This window comes from Talpa occidentalis, unplaced genomic scaffold (genome assembly GCF_014898055.3).
Source record: "Talpa occidentalis isolate TD23 unplaced genomic scaffold, MPIMG_talOcc4v2.1, whole genome shotgun sequence".
NCBI lineage: Eukaryota > Metazoa > Chordata > Mammalia > Eulipotyphla > Talpidae > Talpa > Talpa occidentalis.
In genome coordinates, this window is record NW_026555331.1 from 130730449 (window position 1) to 130749948 (window position 19500).

The 19500-nt window shown below is 36.3% G+C and overlaps 1 long non-coding RNA gene across 3 annotated transcripts in view; it reads right to left on the reverse strand.

The window, feature by feature from the left end:
- Window positions 1-19500, reverse strand: part of LOC119246010 (uncharacterized) — a 94657-nt gene that overhangs the window by 20905 nt on the left and 54252 nt on the right. For 2 of the 3 annotated variants that reach the window (XR_008550833.1, XR_008550831.1), the window contains one exon: window positions 1499-1648. This is a non-coding gene — a long non-coding RNA (uncharacterized LOC119246010). The remainder of the gene's footprint in view (window positions 1-1498; window positions 1649-19500) is intronic. The other variant, XR_008550832.1, reaches the window with a different exon arrangement.

The window sequence follows — 19500 nt, forward strand, 5'->3', positions numbered from 1 at the left end:
AACCAGCTAGAAAGTAGTTATCACAGTCTTCAAACCCATCCCTGAAAACAGAAACTTCATTTTTAATCATCTTGTTATTCTTTCATAAGAAATGCTTTGCTCTTGAATTTTGGAGTAAGAGGCCAGATTAGTTTGAAATTAGATTGAATGAAATTATCAGTAATTATTTAAATAATTTGTGCAGTCTCCACTGACACATCCCAGTACCTATATGCTGTAATTGTTGTGGTACAAGAGGCTCTGACTTAGCCTTAAACTCTCTGATATGGAGGATCAGAGGAGTATACATCTGGGGTTTGCCACTGTATAGTGGTTGGTTATGTCAGCCCCAGTAGGCCTTCATAATCCTTTGGAGCATAACACACTGTTGATCATTTTTAACTAAAATGATCCATCCTTCATTTATTGATGAAACTGCAGCAGACTTGCTAGGATGATGACAATGATGATAACCATTCTGACTTATTTTCCAAGGCATAGTGAAAAATCAATATTCCTCTACTCAAGTATCTTTTGAAGTGCTCAAAACTTGTGCTCTTAGTAACAGACTAAATATGACGCAGAATCAAGGCACAATGAACCATTAGACACTACCACTGCAAAGCATTTTTAGAACACAATCAAGTGTAAATGGATAAACAAACAAGCAACAAATGAAATACACAACTTTGGCTTGACTCTCACAAGGTGCTGACTAAGCTTAGCAACCATCAACATGAAAGTGCTTTCCTAAGAGAGACACACGGGAAGAACCCCCACTGCATGTATGTTCAGTAAAGTCTGATGATTTTCTAGCAAATAATTCTCTTTCTTCAAGCTGAGAGAATACAATTGAAATTATTCAGCATGATTTTTCCCTTCATTCCTTTCTACGGTGAAAGATGTGCATGTTTCTTGCTTTCAATTCGGTTTTATTTTGCTGACATTGGAGGTGGGCTGCTATAGAAAACTGGACAGAAGAGGGACATTGTGTTTCTCTCTTGGCTTATACACTGTGCTTCACAGACAGTCTTGTTCTCATCACCTCTTTTTCACACCCACTCTTCATTTGTGACTTCAGAGAGCCTGCTGTCTTTGTGTATATCTAATCAATCTTTATTGAATTAATCCCAAACAATGTGGCAAACACGAAAATTACAAAATATTAGCAGGGAGGCTGTGGCTTTCAGGTCTTCAGAATCAGTGGGCTCATTTTTCCAGTCTTTGCCATCTTTCAATACACAGCAAAGTCCCTGATTTTAAAGACAATGCTGCATTTGCAAATCAGAGGATAAAGTTAACTGAGTTATTCTGAAAGTGAAAGAAAGCTCCTTCCCTGAGGTCAATGGCCATGTTTTTTACAGTGTTGCTTTGACAAGTGAAATATTAAGGTACCTCATACTTCAACTTGTAACTTGTTTTTCTAATGGCGAGGATTTTTTTTTTTTTAATGCTAGGGAGACAAAAAGCAGATGTAGAAGCAATAAAATAAAGAACAGAACCTGAGCTGGAAACATACCTACCCATGGAGGGCTGCTCCTGGGTGATGTTGGGACGATGGTGAAAGAAGGAGCTCTCAGCTCCAGCAACCTCCAGTTCATCCTTCACATCCCAGAGATGTCTCCTCCCCATTCCCCAGGAGTTTTTCAGTTTCTCTGCCAAAACCTCCCTACAGAGTGAAGAGAAATCATGATAATGTGTCATATATTGGAAACAGCACTGGATACACAATTAGCTGAGCTCCAGTCCTTCCTACCTCTGCCAGTTACTAGTGTTTTATCTTAGGGCAAATGCTACAATTCTGTCTCCACATCTATACAATGGGGATCTCTTCCCTGTTTACTTCACAAGCTTAACTTTAGGGTCAAGTAAGAAAATGCACTGGTGCAGTCTACAAAATCTAAACTTTGTGCAAATATAAGGCAAGATAATTTCTATTTGCTTATCTTGCACATGGTGCTCCATTGATACTCTGCATGATTACTAAATGGCTGCATTGTCTCATTTGACAAATGTTATCATTCAGAGAGATATTTGCAACTCCACAGGGGTAAATCTGACATAATTGGAAAGGGAAACTTAGCCACTAATGTCATTTTTTTACAATCAGTGGCATAATCATATTGCATAATTAAAATCAATTGTTATTATGGTGTTATTAAACCATGAGACTGGTCCAGCAGCAGCAACCTAAACATTGGAGAGCAATTTGGTCATCCTAATGGGACTCATGTTGTAGTCACTTATGGTTCCATTACCAAACGGTTCTAACCCCTAATGAGTTCAATTACATACCAGAGAGACTGAAAAATAAAACAAAACAATAAATTACTTTCCTAAGATTCCTTTGAAATGGTGGCAGGCCTGGAACTTATTTACCATCAGAACCCACATATTTTGACAACAGAGGTGAGAGCATGCGGTAAATGGACCAGTACCTTGTGGCAAGCACTGTAGTGAAGGCGTCTGGAATTTACCGGTCAGCTATAACAGCACACCTTGATTTGATTGAGTCGAAACTTTGTAATAATTGAGAAATAGCTGCATTTTGCAAAATCTACCTGCAATTGATCGGACTACATCTTCCTCTATTCGGGACAATGGGAACAAAGAGTCAGATATTATAGCAAGTAAGACAATAAAATGACATTTCTGTAAACAAACTGTATGAAAATTCTACTTGCTATATCATCTATCTTGAAGATGATTCCATATCAATTCATATAAATTGATCAGTCATTTAACTGCTGTTAAGGTACATTATGTTTTTATTTTCTATCTAGGCACCTCTAAAAATCACTGAATCATTGAAAACTTGGAAAGAATCACTTTTAGTCAGTGCACAAGAGTTTCTTGTATGTTTACATCATAATTTATGGATCCAAGACTTCATTTTTACACATTTCTGTAACACTTATCTGCTATACTAAACACTGTATGCTAAAAATTCTTTTGACATTTTGAATTATTTCCTATAAAATATCCATAATCAGTCTTTATGTTAATACTTTTGGTTATTTCCGTATTCTATAAGATTTAATTTTAAAAAAGAAAAGCTCTCTCCAGTGAATATTTTATATACTAAGACTCCTCAGTTATAAAAGAAACTTGAAATGAAGTATTCCCCCCATTTTAGCATTCTAGAATGTGGAAATTCAGCCACAGCTTTTATTTGTATTTATATTTGTCCAGAAACCATTTAAAATATTTTATTTCTTTTGTTTGACCGATGTAAATGAGTTCAGAAAGAACAGAGTCTCTATAATAAATACTTTCTCCATCTGGCTTCCAGGCCCAGGTTGGGGTTCCTGTCCCTGTGAACTTCCTGGATTCTTGGAGTAGGAACTTTAGCTCCTGTCTCAGGGACTACTTTTCACCCACCCTCCTGTCAGGATCAGATGCCTTTACTTTCACCCTCCAGATTCCTGATTCCTGGTCAACTAAACCCTCAGGTATATCCCACACTTGGTAAGTCAGTGCCATCAGCTGGGATGCCAAGTCAGTGCATGTGTTTCTAGAGAAGAGCTACACTGATGTAACTATGGAAATGGACCCTCTAGTTAATCAATGTCTTTCTGGAAATGGTTCAGTCTGGCAGCAAAAACATTCACCCTATTGTTACAAGCCAAGTTCAACCCCTCAAGATTTAAATCATAAAGAAATTGAGAAAAATGTTTCTGAAATTGAAAAATGAAAAGAAAAAATAAAATTAAGCATCATGGTAAATACAATCTTGCTTGTAGCAATTTTTAAATTCAAATCACGGATAATTGTCAAATTGACCTGCAGCCATTTCCATTCTATTTATCCATGCCGCCCCAACATCCTAGAAAAACTTCCATGTTTTTTAACTTAAAATTTGAAATAAATCAGAGACTCTAATCAGAAATTAGAGACTGGAAGTGAGACCCGGTCTGCAGAGGAGGAAATGGAGAAGTAAAGACAAGAGAGAAGAAAAGACAGGGGAGAAAACACGGGCAAATAAGGAGTGGAGAAAAGGGAGGAGTTGGAAAGAAGTGCTTTAAAACAACTTGCGGGATGGTTTTTTTGTTTTTTTGTTTTTTGTTTTTTGTTTTTTTCTCTCTTGATTGCTTGTTTGGCAATTTGGTTAGTTTCTTTTTTGTTTGATGTTTGGATTTATTTCTTCTTTACAAGGGTTTTTTATTTTGTTTAAAGGCCTGCAAGCTTTCAATTGATGGCAAACTGTAGATTTTCTTCCTCACAAAGCATTTCTGGTTCTCTTCACCTTCTTTGATTTCCAGGCTGTGCAGCTACACAGCACTGGCGGTTAATGTCAGAGTGTGGTGACGGCAGTAGCTTGCTGGTAAGAGTCAAATGAGGAGAACATGCATGTGTGGGCAGAGCTGCTCCGTGCAGAGCAGAGGCCAGCTGGCTTGCAGGGAAGTGGAGGCCTCGACCTGAGCCTCGTCTTGTTCTCTCTCTGTATATATTAAATAATTAAGTCAATATTCTTAGAAGTCAAGTTAAAAATGGCTTATAATTGGGACTTTTAAATAATGAAATAAATTTTATATTAAAAAGCAAGAATCGTGATGTTTTACTTTAAATAGCCCAAAATTTCCCACCAAAACTCAAAATGTAAGCCTCTGTAAATGGAGGCCCAGAGAAACTCTCATCCTGAGAGCAGCATGAGGGGTGCAGGGTAGGTAGTTGAAAAGGGGGGAATAGAAGCAGAAAGCATGGAGATCAACCCCAGTCTGCCTAATTTGACAAAGCATAGATTTGACAATTTTCTCAAAAACAGAATGTGCTGACTCAGTGATAATGATGTATGACCCTTCTCTATTGCATAGTGTACTTGTGAGAAAATCTCTCATGCCTCAGAGGATCCATCCTTCTCCTTACTCAGGCATAAAATGGAGATAATTGCTTCACCAAAGCTTTAAAGGAGTAATAGAAATAGAATACTTTGCAAACTGCTTTATTCTTTTTCATATGAAATCTCTAATTAGGGCATTGTTATTATAAATGCCATTTTATTTTATGATGATCTGATACAACTTTAATTTCTAATAAAACTTTGACATCATGAAGGAAGAAAATGGGTGCCTTCTCTGTCAATGAAATACTTAAAATTTTGAATTAGGTAAGATTTAGTACACATAAAGATTAAAGAGATTTCAAGAGAAATACTAGTCCTTAAAGTACCAAAAATGACCAAAATATTAATTGATTCCAATCAGGAAGATATGTTTCAAACCCGAAGTTATAAAATTGGAGAGATATAGATTTCTTCCAGTGGTACTTGTAAACTGAGATTTACCTATTCAGATGTAAAATATTTCATTTACAGTCACTCCTTTAATGTGCTGTTCATCCCTTGTTTAGCTACTCAGAGCTTTGAACAGCTATTTTGGAAACATTACCCTTCCCGAGAATCAGGTGGCCTAACAGCTTGCACCATGCACTCCCAATCTGCTGCTTTTTGATGTGTAAAGGATTTGATTCTTTTCTCTCTCAAGTATGAAACCTTAATTTTCATCAATGAGTCTTTTGACCCATAATATTTCTCTGCAATGTTTGAGACTATTAATAACCTCCTTTAAAAATAATTCTCTCTGATTTCTGGCTTTTCACAACATCTTATTCCAAGGTTCTCCTTTTCTCTTTTTTATTTCACACATTTTTAAAATAGCAGCTAGTGGCTCTAGGGGAGTGGGAAGAATATCATAAGATCTGCAGTGCAATTTCAGTTTTATTACTTACAAGCTGTCTCACTTTAGGCAGGTCATTTAGCCTCTGGTTCATTCTTCCTCTTACTCAGGCATAGAATGGAGATAATTGTTTTACCAAAGCTTTTAAGGAGTAATAGAAGCAGAATACTTTCTAAACCACAAAGTGATTTCAATCATAAGATATCATCTCTTGTTTTCCAACCTGGAGCCTTCCCCTTGACCCTATCTTCTCTCAAAGTTTCTATACTGATGGCAAATTTAAATTTTTGCCCTGACTTCTGTCCCTGTCTTCAGTCATCCTCCGCCTTGTCTAGATATTATGTATCCTCAAGGTCATAGGACTCTTTTTCATGTTCTTGCATATTTGAGACCAACCAGCACAAAACTAGGCAAGTTCTATCAGCTCACACGTAATTTGAATAAAACCTCAAATTTAGCACGTCACATTGAACTGCATCTCTTCAAAGCTAGATTTCTTTCCAAATTTCCCCATTTTTTGCGGCAGCCTCTGCCGCTGAATGCCAGTGAACTTACTGGAAAGAGGGAGGCTTTCACTCAGACACATCAGAGTGAGTAAGACCCCCTTCCCCTGTGCGCTGGACTGGACAGTCAATGACGGGTAAGATCGGGGGCAGACTAAAGAAGGCACTGGCCAGCCTCATGTCTGTGACTCCTGACGACCTAAGACAGGCGCAGTCCCCGAGGGGCTTCATCATGATAAACTTTGGCGTTCAGATCAAACAAGGCACACATGCCTATAAGCCTAATTTAGGCAACAAGCCCGCGGTAATTAACCCCTCCTTTGATGGAAACAAGGCTGCTAAGAACGTCACCTGCAAACAAGCCTGATGGAACTACCTACAAAGCAGTTTTACCATTAATCAGATAGCCATTGTTTCAGAATAAGTAGCAACCTAGCAACCTGTCTATAATCATACTACTTTTTCACTTACTTTGCTTTTTCTTTATATGTGTACAATCAGTTTCAGGAAATGCATGATAAAGAAAATAGTGTGTGGCAATAGTAGTTTTATAATAATCATAATACTTCTCACATGAGACAACACCATAAAAATCAAAATGCTTACGTAGAATATATTGCTCGTGATCACTAAAAGTAGAAGGTGCCAGTAGGTAAATATCAATGTTTTTGATCATTGTGGTCTTGGGAAACAAATCAAGAAAAGCTAGCTTAAAGAATGCTGTTCGGTGTAAGTAAAAATGATTGTGTAGATTCAGTACTTTGAGATCGTTTACTGTGCCATGTCATGGATCAGCGATCACATGCACGTGAATAATGAAGTAGATGTCTTATGCCTTACAAAGTATTTTATGCTGAGAAAGAATTAAATTGTATGAAATCATCTATTGTTGGAAATGGTATAAAAGTGTATGATGATTTTGAGCAAATTACATTCAGATCTTCACTCTTGAAGTGTGTCTGTTTGTCATTTGTGTGTCTGTCTGTCATTTATGTGCCGATTCCTTGAGCATCCTCACAGTTCCTCAATCCTGAGACAGTCCTGCAAGTCTACCGCTGCGCTGGTCCGCGGCAATTTTTCATAAATGTTACCAAGAGAGAAGAAAAGACAGGGGAGGGGAGAAAACATGGACAAATAAGAGTGGAATCACATGCCCATCTAAGGCATCACTGTTCTTACTTTTGATATTCAGTCTAGAATCAAGTATGTTTGATTCTTACTTTTCTGCTCTTTTTTTTTATCTATATCCTGTTTAGCTCTCACCATCAACTTGGTTTTGACTTTCATTATTTCCTGTTGGGTCTATTTTAATAGTTCCTTGGTTAACTTTCCCAACCGTAAGCCTTCATTAATCCATCTAGTTGGATTGCTATCAGATTCCTTGTCTGAAAATTGTAAAACAAGAGTCTGGGAACAAGAGCCTACACAAATTCAGATTTGTGTGTGTTTACCTGGTCATTGCATAAAGAACTACAGATTTTAAGAGGGTACCATCGTGAGAAAACAAGGAAAATTGGCCACACTTATGTTTAGCTATCTTCTAAAATGGCTCCAGTGATCTTTCTTCCATGGTATTCTTACTCTGTGTAATTCCCTCCCCTTGATTGTGGGCCGATGTTGCTTCTATCAAATAAAATATGGCAAAAGTGATGAGATGAAATTTCAGAGATCAGATTAAACACACACACACACACACAATAGCATATAACTCATTTTGCTGGCTCTCACTCACTCTCCCCCTTCTGAGAGAAGTCAGCCTCCATGTTGTGAGCTACCCTGACAGGCCATGGGAAAAGGAACTGGCACCCCCATGTGACAAGAAACCTGAGTCCTGCCAACAGTTACGTGAGTGAGCTTAGAGGCAGATCATCCTCCACTGAGCATTCAGATAAGACCATAGCCCTTACAGATGCTGTCCCATATATTGCAGTCTTACAATGAACACTGGCCAGAAGACCCAGCTAATCCATGCCCCAATTCCTGACTGATAGAAGCCTTGAAATAACAGATGCTTGTTGCTTTAAGCTGTTAATTTTGGGGATAATTTGTATGCATCAATTGATAATTAATGCAACAGTTTGGTATGTGTAAATCCATTGTTTTCTGGCCTTTTTTTCACCCCATACAACTAGCGGACAGAACTCAGGGTGCTGGATGTTACCAAATTCAGATGTTTGCATATAAAAAAAAAAAAACTTGAAAGAGGAGGTGTGATGTCAATAAACTTAACTTGATCAATATAAATTTAACTCATAACTTATTATTTGATACCTGCTAACACATTAATCCAATCTCTTTTCTAGGCCTCTCTCTTCAGCTAGACTCATATAACTTAAAAACAGAAAGTATACAGTCCTTAAACTCATTTCATAGGATAATTTCACTTTACCACTGAAAACTCCTTTATTTCTTACAACTTGGTTACCATACTTGTCTCCGGAAAAGAAAAATCTTACGTGGGAACAACTGAAATTTGCAAAAAATTGCCTAGTGGGATAATATTTTGAAATATCACCTGATAAAAATTTTATATATGGTAATTCTACCAATCATCTACCAATCATCAGTTTAAAGTGACATTTCTTCAGAGCATAAGCAGAGCCAGCTAAGAACAAAGAAAAAAGTGTTCATCTTTAAGTTTCCAAAATAAACTAGTTAGGTATATACTGTCCCAAAAGCTCAAGATTCATCACAACAGCCTTGTACCTGAGAAAGGAAAGAATTTCCTAATTTCTTAAATGTCTTCCTTTAAAGATCAAAAATCATAAAGTATAGAAGTTTAAGTTGTAGGCGAGAGGATTTTAGAGACAATTTCTTGTTGCATGGAGACATGGAGAACCAGGGGAGGAGGGAGACAGATGAGGTTAGTGTGGTGACTCTGATAGTGTTTCAGCTCTAACTCCTCTTCCAGGGTGGAAACTCTAAGTGTGAAGAGGACATGGAGGGAAGTGAGGTGGAGAGATCTGAGGGCAAACAGGATTTACATTTCTCTTCTTAGTTATCGTCAAAATGGTTGGAATTAACTTGAGGTGACTGCTGTTGGTTAGAAACAGCAATTATCTATGTTCAGTTAAGGGAGAGGTCTCAAGTGAGTATATTTGTTCCTGGATCCCTAGGATTTGTGCAAGTCAGGGTTAGGTCCAGAAGTCCATCCCCGGGAGATCTAGTAAAACTGTCAAGGAGGCACTTGGATTCATGGGTTCTTGGTGTGGAGTTGAAGCATATAGATGTCAGTACTAGAGCCTACAGACATATGAACAACAACTGGTGACAGCCCATATATAGGTAGAACCTATTATTAAGAGTATCATAAATATTAGAGACAATTAAACACTCAGAGGTCAGAGAACACTCTAGGTCAGCAAATGAACCAGAAAATGCTCCCCTGAGATTGTGAAGTTTCAAAAGTTTCCTGGTGCCCACATGCCATCTGGCCAGAAGAAAAAGATGCAGGAAAGGGGAAGAAACTGAAAAACTGAGCATATATTCCTGTAAAGATGAATTAATCTGGAAGACAGAAATTTTCTTTAAAAATACTTTCAATTAGAGAAAGTAAGGTTCTTTTTTTTTTTTTTTTTTTTTTTTTTTTTTTTTTTTATAGAGGCATGCTTTATTTATTTGTTTGCTGGTTTCTTTGTTTGTTTTGTTTATACATGCACTGGGTACAGTCAGAAGCGCGGGAGGGCGAGAGAATTCACCAGAGCCAGAGCGGGGAGCAGAGCAGGCAGAAGGACCGAAGTACACTGCTGAGGGGAGCAGCGGGCGGCAGGAGAGGTCTGCGCGCCATGTGGGACCCTCCTCAGGTGGCCGGGGAGCAGCCGGGGATCGAACCGGCGCCGCAGAGGCCGCGCGCAGCTTCGCAACCCAGCGCTCAACCGCTGCGCCACCGGGGAGGCCCAGAAAGTAAGGTTCTTACACCTACCTCCAACTTCTCCAGTCCTCTGTATCCTTTCTCCCCAACAATGCAATCAAAGTCTTCAGGGAAAGTTGACTTTGATTGCATAAAACCATCATTTCAATTCTCCCATCTGAATCATGTCTATAAATCTAATATACCTTACAAATAAATGTGGGGGGAAATGAGGAATATGTAGGGTCCTAAGAGTTAGTATTTACTCCTGAACCAGTTTCCAGCAGAGCAAAACCCCATCATCTACCCAAGGAGAGGTCTAAAACTTCAGTTGCATAAAATGTGGGTGTAATAATTTGCCAGGTAAATGAAATGAGAGATCTGGTAAGTTGGCCAATCACTGATCACAGTATGTCCAAATTTACATGAGACCCAAATTCATAATGTCTCAGGGTACTTCCTCTGGGGATGGAGAGAATACTTGAGAAACATATTGATATCATTTTTATCTTAAAATAATTAAATGAAATGAAAAATGCATTCCATGTGATGAGAATCTGGACTACCAACAGGCTGTGGGAGTCCATAGGTGAGGATCTCTGGTCTATTTTTTAAAAAAAGTATTTGTAATAAAATAGCACCCACTGTTTCTCCTTTGAAGAGATTAAATCCTATAATGGCCAATATAAAACACAGCAATTCTTAATGATTTTGAGAAAAGCTGAGCCATTCTTTCCAACAGCACTGGTGAGGTTATATTCTATAGTGACAAGTGGCTCAGGAAACTCCTAAAGAATTCTTTCTCCACTTGGTCAGTGTGTATAACATATGCTACAAACTCCCCAAATTATACCTTATTTTGAAATTATTTTTTGACTCTTGATCAAAATATCATTGTCCTATTTCACAGATTGGGGGTATAGAAAATAGAGTATTTCTCTCCCTTTTCTGAGCATTTGAACCCATCCCTGCTGCAATGGGTCTATTCAGTCTCCTCTCCGAATGGTAGTAAATGTGCTTTTCCTTCAACTGTAAAAAAAAATTTCAAAACCACTTTTATTTTAGTTACGGCAAGGGTGTTCACTTTTCTCAAGCAAATAAGTCCATTTACTGCTATTTTCTCAAGCAAATGAGTCCATTAATTGTTGACAGCCTCCACCATTCTATCACACCTGATACAGGATGAATGAACACGTGTACTGGTAGAAACTCTTTTTTTTTCTCTATTTTGCATTCTAAAACTCTTAGATAAGCATTTCCAGCCATGTCTGAATATTTAATCGCTATGATGACAGAACATTTCAGAGAAGTACTCCAAGACATCTCCTGTGCTCTCCAAACCCATCAACTTTCACTGCCTCTGGTCTTAGACAATCAAAATCTCCCTGATTATGGATGAAGGAAAACTAGCAGAAATTTTCGAAAAGTACGACATGACAATTCCCTGCACAGCTAGACAATAAAAATGCTGCAGAGAAACCTAAGTATGATTATACTGTTATTTAACTAGTCATGTATGCCTAAGAGGCATTTTAGTTTTCTTTATCATGAATGTCAATTGACATTTGCTCCATAGCATATGAAGTTCTCTATTTGGCCAGCTACAAAACAAAGTTCTTAAACTATAGGTAAATAAAGTATAATCCTCATGCTTTCTGTGTTACAATTATCACTGTTTAATAGATCCCTGTAAAGAGGCTATTTGAATTCTCAAATAAAAGGGAATGAGCAAGCAGAGCCAAGGAACTAAGAAGTCTTCTCATAAATGTGTTGTGATAAAAAAAAAAGTCTTAGTAGAATATTGTCACTGACACTTCACTTCCCACTTATAAAATCAACCTAAAGGGAAAGGATAATTGTTCAACAAGTGAGGAAGTTCCTGCTGTATGGATATTGCTAAATAGGTCACACAACCTCCACAGCAACTCTTTTATTGTTTGTTGTCATGTTCTTCCAATGGAGATAGGACACAGTTTTTAAGATTTTCCTGTTATTGTTTAAATAATAAATATATTACAAACCACTGACCAAGCTTACTAGTATTTTCCTTTTTTTACTGGAGATGAACATTTAGAAACAATCCTTCTACTAGAGCATTATTCTAAGAAGCCTAGTCCAGCATTTGGTATGCACAGATGCCACTTGGAGACCACTCTTGTACTATTCTTCACTTTTGCCAGTTTTTTAATAATTATATTTTAAGTAAAACAGAATTCACATGTTTTGCACTCATTTACAATTACATGTTAATACACTTCTGCAAGAATTAGTTGATATTCAAAATAACTTTTGTATTAATTTATTAGAAGGAAGGACTTGCATTTTGTGCAATCATAAATTATTTTGAACATTCTTATTCTCTGCAGTGTACAAAGGCTGAGCAACTTTGGGTGAGTAAAAACCATTTTCATAACTCTAATTTTACTTTTTGGTATATTAACCTGTTGTCAAAACTTTTAAAATCAGCTAACTGTAACACACCCTCTATTTACTTTTTTTCACATGACCAGTCAATGTAGGCTATGAATTTAGACTATGATTTTAGAAATAAAATAGCAACTACAATATAGAAAACTAATAACATTTAATAAAACATTTTTCAGATTTTGAATACCTAAACTTTAGATTAGTAAAATAGCTAGTTACTTAGTAATCTTTGCAACTGTTATACGAGAGTATGATTTAAAATAAAGGTTAACTATTTTTTTTCTAAATTCTTTTTTTTATTTAAATTTTATTTTTATATTCCCCATACAATTACAACCCCCTTATTTTGACACCAATAACTCCTTTCCCCGCCCCCCCGGCCCCCCCACAGAGTGTCTCTGGTTCATAATTGTTTGTCGATTTTGATATTTTCTTTCTTATAGTTATTCTTTTTCCTGATCCCTTATTTAAGTTTTCTAGATTCCTGCTATGAGTGAGACCATCTGGTATTTTTCTTTTTCTTTCTGGCTTATTTCGCTGAGCATGATCCCTTCCAGCTCCATATACGTTGCTGCAAATTGCATGTGTTTATCTTTTTTGAATGCTGAGTAATATTCCATGGTGTATATGTATCACATCTTCTGGATCCAGTCATCTATTTATGGGCATTTGGGTTGTTTCCAAAGCTTAGCTATTGTAAACAGTGCTGCTATAAACATAGGTGTGCAGGTGCTCTTTGGAATTGATGTTTCTGTGTCCTTTGGGTAAATACCTAGGAGTGGAATTGCTGGATCATATGGAAACTCTATGTTTAGTAGGTCAAGAAATCTCCACATAGCTCTCCATAGTGGTTGGACCAGTTTGCACTCCCACCAACAGTGCAGGAGAGTTCCTTTTTCTCCACAACCTCGCCAACATTTGTTGTTGCTGGTTTTTTTAATATGTGCCATTCTCACTGGTGTAAGATGGTATCTCATGGTAGTTTTGATTTGCATTTCCCTGATTACAAGTGCTATTGAACATTTTTTCATATGCCTGTTGGCCACTTGCATTTCCTCTTCAGAGAAGTTTCTTTTTAGCTCTTCTGCCCATTTTTTGACTGGATTATCTTCTTTGTTTTTGTTGACTCTCATCAGCAATTTGTAGATTTTTGTGATCAGTCCTTTACCATTAGTGTTGTGTGCAAAAATTTTCTCCCAGTCGGTAGGGTTTCTCTTTGTTTGGGTTATTGTCTCTTTTGCTGTGCAGAAGCTCTTTAATTTGATGTAGTCCCAGCTGTTTATCTTTGCCTTCACTATCACTGCTTTGGGTGATGTGTCTGTAAAGATGTCTTTGATGTGCATATCATGGAGTATTTCGCCTATATTTCCTTCTATGTATTTTATGGTTTCAGGTCTTATGTCTAGTTCTTTAATCCATTTTGAGTTGGTTTTTGTGCATGGTGTTAGGTAGTAGTCAAGCTTCATTCTTTTGCATGTAGCAACCCAGTTTTCCCAGCACCATTTATTGAACAAAATTCTTTGCTTCAATGCATATTCTTTGCTCCTTTGTTAAAGATTAGTTGACCATAAATCTGTGGGTTTATTTCTGGATTTTCCATTGGTCTGTGTGTCTGTTCTTGTTCCAATATAAAGGTTAACTATTTTAACTTATTGTATCAATGAGTGTTATTTTTATTTCATGAAAGATTGGCCATGAGACCACATAAAGAAGAAGGAATAGGTGAGTCACTAATCTTTCACTAAAGGTCTTTTACCCACTTTACTGTATTCATATTTTTAGCTACTAGGGCTTCTAACTGGGTTTTTTGCAAACTCACAGAAAATGCCATTAGTAGTTTTCATATCATTCACAACAACATGTTTAGGACATGTTTTTATTTATACACTGGTAACTTCAGTCTCATTAATTACACTGGTGTTTTTTTAGGCATCCTGTGTGGAAATTCAATGATTAAATGTCACATCCCCCCAGTGTTTCCGTGTTGCTATTCTCTGAAGAAACCATATGCTAAACATAGTGACATCTATATCCATTTAAATTTGATTATATAATTTATAACTGTCATGGAAACCCCATACAAATTCTGAAAAAAAAAATCAATCAAACTTATACAAACATGAACTTTTTTTAAAAAAAATATTCAAGCACCAAACAGAAATAAAGATTCTTTCCCTGCAGTGGTACTTAATTGATACTTCATAGTAAAATGTCCAATTTCCAAAAATATAACAGCTGGCATTAATTAAATCTGATTCTGGTGGTGGGTCCCAGCCATCACTATTTTCTCCAAGCATCTCAGATAATTTTTACGTGAAGGCAGATTGGAAAATCACCAATTTAAGGGTATAGAAATTAAAAATTAGACACAGGCTGAGATAAGGTTATACAAGTAAAGTACAACCTGTAACGTGGCTCAGTGCAAGATTCTGACAGGAGTTTTTGGAGCATGCCAAAATTAGTCTTTAACACTTTTAGCACAAAATGCTGAGTCATTTCTTTGAAGCATATAACTTGAATAATAATTTCCCCATTTCTTTACAGACCTGATTGTATCTTAGGCTTCACAAAGTCACTATTTATTTCACAAACATTTATTGAGTTCCAGGCTGCCTGCTAGGCACAAAATGACCGACAGCAGAAAAAACCTAGTCTGAGGTCGTCCATAAACCATTTTACCAACCATTCTATGTTCCACAACACATTGACAATAATAATCCCATGGATCTCCCCCAACCTGATAATTAACCTTTATGGTAGTAACACTGCTACCATTGTGATTTATACAAATAATTAGTATTGATATGACTTCTAAAAGACAGCTATGAATCCATTCCCAGAGGAAAAGTCTCAATTTGAAGGCTATAACAATGAAATCATAAAAAAAAAAAAAAAAAAAAAAAACCTTCACACAGCCAGGCATCTACGTAAGTAAAGTGCCAGAGAGGAAACTACAGGACAAAACAGGGAGCCTTAATGATCTCTCAGTGGCACATGGAGTTTTGGTTTCAGGGTTGCTAATTTGGTTCAGGTATGGCTTAGTCTGCCAGAAGTGTTCTCTGGGGATTGTAATTGGTATATAACTTTTTTTTTCAGCATTCAGAGATAAAGGAACATATTCTTGCAGGAGAGGGATGAGGGGATGAGGGAGGTAAATTTATTTATTTCCTTGAGGACAGCAACCATGTCTGTCTGTCTCTGTGTGTGTCTGTCTCTCCCTCTTCTTCCTCTCCCTCTCTTTCTCTCTCTTGCAATAAGGAAGTTTAATGGTTGTTGTTACCAGAAGTTAGTTTTGTGACTAGAAGAGAGTTCTTCTCCACATACCTTCAGAATATTTGCAGCTCTGTCACTGTTATCCCTTTGTATGACCAGCCAATAGAAATGGTGCAAGGTTAGCAAAGTTTAAAGATACAAGTATATGATCATTGTTCTGGGTCACTAAGTGATCATCATAAATATGCCACTTTTTTTTTTTTTTAGAACTCCTTGCTTTTGTTTCTTTTTAACTTTGGACACCTTTCATCCATTTCTCCTACCCCTACCCCCAACTCTGCAACCACCAATCTATTCTCTGTATCCTTGAGATTATTGTTGTTGTTCTTCAGATTCCCCATACATGTGAAAGGAATTTATCTTTCTTTGTCTGACTTACTTCACTTAATGCAATTCCCTCAAATTCCCTTCATGTTATTGCAAACAGTAAGATTTCATTTTTACATGCTAAATAATATTCCATTTTATATATACACATATATGTATACATATATGCATATATTTATATATAGACAGAAATGAGTACAACATTAGATGGAGTTTTAAGTTAGTTTGAGAAACAGGAAAGACATTGTCTCTAAAATTTGAAACAAAAATTCCTTTGAGGACTTACATTTAAGAACATTCTACAAAAATAGTTGATCTCTACTCATCAAAAATGTCAAGGTCATAACAGACAAGCAAAGACTGACTTCCAAATTAAAGAAGCCTGAGGAGACTTGACAGCCAATGTGTCAGGTCCAGGGTATCTTTTCCTTACAAAAGACATTTTTGGGAGAGTTGGCAAAATATGACTATGATCTGTTGAATAGTAACTAGTATTGTATCAATCACAATGCTAATACTGTATTAATTTTCTGATTTGTATAATGTTAAGAAAAGACCTTCATTAAAAAAATGGACACTGATATATTGAGGGGTAAAAGGATATCATAATCTCAAAAGGTTCAGGACAAAATCAACATGTATATGTAGAAATACTGATTTATAAAGGTAGAATGATACAAAGTTAATTTTTCAGAATTTAAGTATAGAGTAGATTAGGGGGTTTTGTGCTGTTTTGGAATTTTTCAGTAAACCTGAAAATGTGGCAAATGAAAGTATCTCAGAATAAATTTCATTTAAAATATTTAAAATTTTTAGGAACGCATAAAGAAAAACAAAACAAACACCTATAATACCTCCAACTAGGTTAAACTATAGCTAATACTGTCCTATTTACAATCATTTTTAAAGCAAAATATTATCTCAACATTTTATGTAGAAAATATTATTGCGTGTTTATTAAAGAAAAGGAGGAGAATAGCAAAGGTTGTAGACTAACTAGGTTTAATATTCCTCAAAATTAAGAAACAGTCAAGCCCAGAATGTAAAGTTACATCCTGGAGTGTCCTCAGAGACTAAAAAGCCTGCAGAAAGCTAAAATTTAGAACATAATTTATAATTTATAATTTAGAACTAAATTTAACATATTTAGTTATTCTGCAAAAGGCCTAAAGGGTTAAATTTTCAGATTCTATAGAAAAGCAAGACAAAAACACCAGTACTTTCCAAATGCCAGGCAAAGGAAAGAAAGTACTTTACTTACTGTCCTTAATTTATTAGAATTCACTTAGAAAAGTCACTTCAGAGGTGCTTTTTAATTGGAACGATAATTGAAAGAAGACAATAATACAAAAACCTTTCAAGAGTCTCTTGAAAAACAGCAAATGGTATAGTATAAAAGGGTATACACTGACAGAACATGTGATGACAAATGCTAAAACCAATGATAGAAATTAAATCCTAAATTTGCCACCAAGATTTAGTTTTTGCACTTTTCTTTCTCTGAGTTTTTGGCCACCTCCTTTTCTAGGAAGGATGAGAGTGACTGCTTGGTGGTCCTTTGGCTCTAAATGGTAATCAGGAGACTTGCTGTGAAAGGAAATTTGAGATGGATTCAGACTCCCTTGGCCACTCATCCTATCCGATCTTCCTCAGATATCTTTATCCAGATATTCATCTGCAAGGCCTTTAATCTTACTTTCTTTGGTAAACAGAAGAAAAGCAAGGGAAAGACAGGAATCCAAGACCAGTGAGCAATTCAAAATAGTGTAAGCACAGAAAAAAATGGAACAAATCCATCTCACCCCTGTGAGAAGGAGCAATTGTTTGCAAGGTAGGATCCTGGAGCATATGGCTCAGTCACTCTGGGCAGAGAAGGGAACTAGGGATCCTGGGAATCAGTGATGCTGGCTCACCCACACACCCATCTTTACTTTCTCTCTGACTTTTTTTATTTCTTGCATTTTTCATTATTTTTCCTTCCTCTTTTATCCTCTTCTACCAAAAACATTCAATCGTCCTACCAATAAGGTTAGCTCTCCTTGAAATGCTGTGGTAAAAGGAGCTGGCTCTTGTACTCAAATCTCTCCTTAGGAATGTATGAATAGTCCCCCACCTTTCTCAGCTATCTTCCTCTTGTTCCTCCTTTTGTCAGGCAGAGAACAAATCTGAGGTGACATGGTAATAACCTGTTCTCCTATAATCTCTTCACTATGAAAAGAAAAAAAGATTCTTTTTCATTATGAGTAAGTCTCCTTACTGTATGTCTCCAAGTTGTAACTAAGACTTCTTAGCCTAATTGAATTAAAATTATTTCTTTAATAATTTTTGTCCTTGCATGGGGAAAAACCCCACCACCAGTGCTATGCTGTGCATATCCTTTTTATCATTGAGGAGAATTATCGCTAGCAGGAAGGGAGGGTACCATAAAGATTTCATGGAAAGAGTAAGGGAAAAATCACTTAGATTTACAAAGGAATTTCTGTTCAACTGGTCTCCCTTTACTTGAAAACATGGCTACTAATGTGGATCGATGAAAATTTTCTTACTTGCTAAATCTGAATGCTATAGCATTGGTCATAACACGAAAGATGTTTAGAAGCCAAGGACTCAAACCCCATTTTTGAAAATTCGTGTTCTGAAAGGTTTTATGACATCTATTTTTTCCCAGCACCATCCCACATACCCTTTGACCTTATCTCCCTCATACCTCTTAGCCTCAGAAGTCTCATTTTGTTTATCAGTGTCCACTAGGTTTTACAGGTATTTTGTTTTGTCCAATTGTCCACTATGTAAATGTCCAATATTTGTCTTTTTCAATCCGATTTGCTTTACCACACACAATTCCCTTGAACTCCTTATATTTTGCTATAAATGGCAATATTTTATTTTCCTTATGGCTGAATAGCATTTCATTGTGTGACTATACCACATCTTCTTAATCCAATCCTCTATACGTTTTTCTTCTCACTCATTATTTGTACATAAAAAAGCAACAGATTTTTGCATGTTGATTTTGTAACATGCTACTTTGCTATATTCACTTGTTTCTAATATTTTATATAATTTAAATTTTTTTTCTTTATGTGTTTACATATTTTAATGTTTTAATTATAGTATGCATTATTTTTATAATCACAAAAAGTACTTTTCAGATTGTAAAGCAATCATAAAACATTTCAAACATCAATTGTTTTTCAGAATTGATTTATATTAACATTAAATACAGTTCCCTCCATAAAAGCAGTTACTTTGGTATCATCTTATCTACATCTGAAACTTCTATACTATAGGCTTCTAAGTTTATATTATCTCATTCCAATTGAACTTTTTAAAAAGGGCTTTTGATTTTCCGCTTTGAAGCCAAAAGTGCTTTTGTATCACTTTGTCAACAGATAGACCAATCAAAAGCAGTAAAAATAAATATGCAGTTTGTCTATGAGCAAAATCTGAACCTATGGCAGCCCTA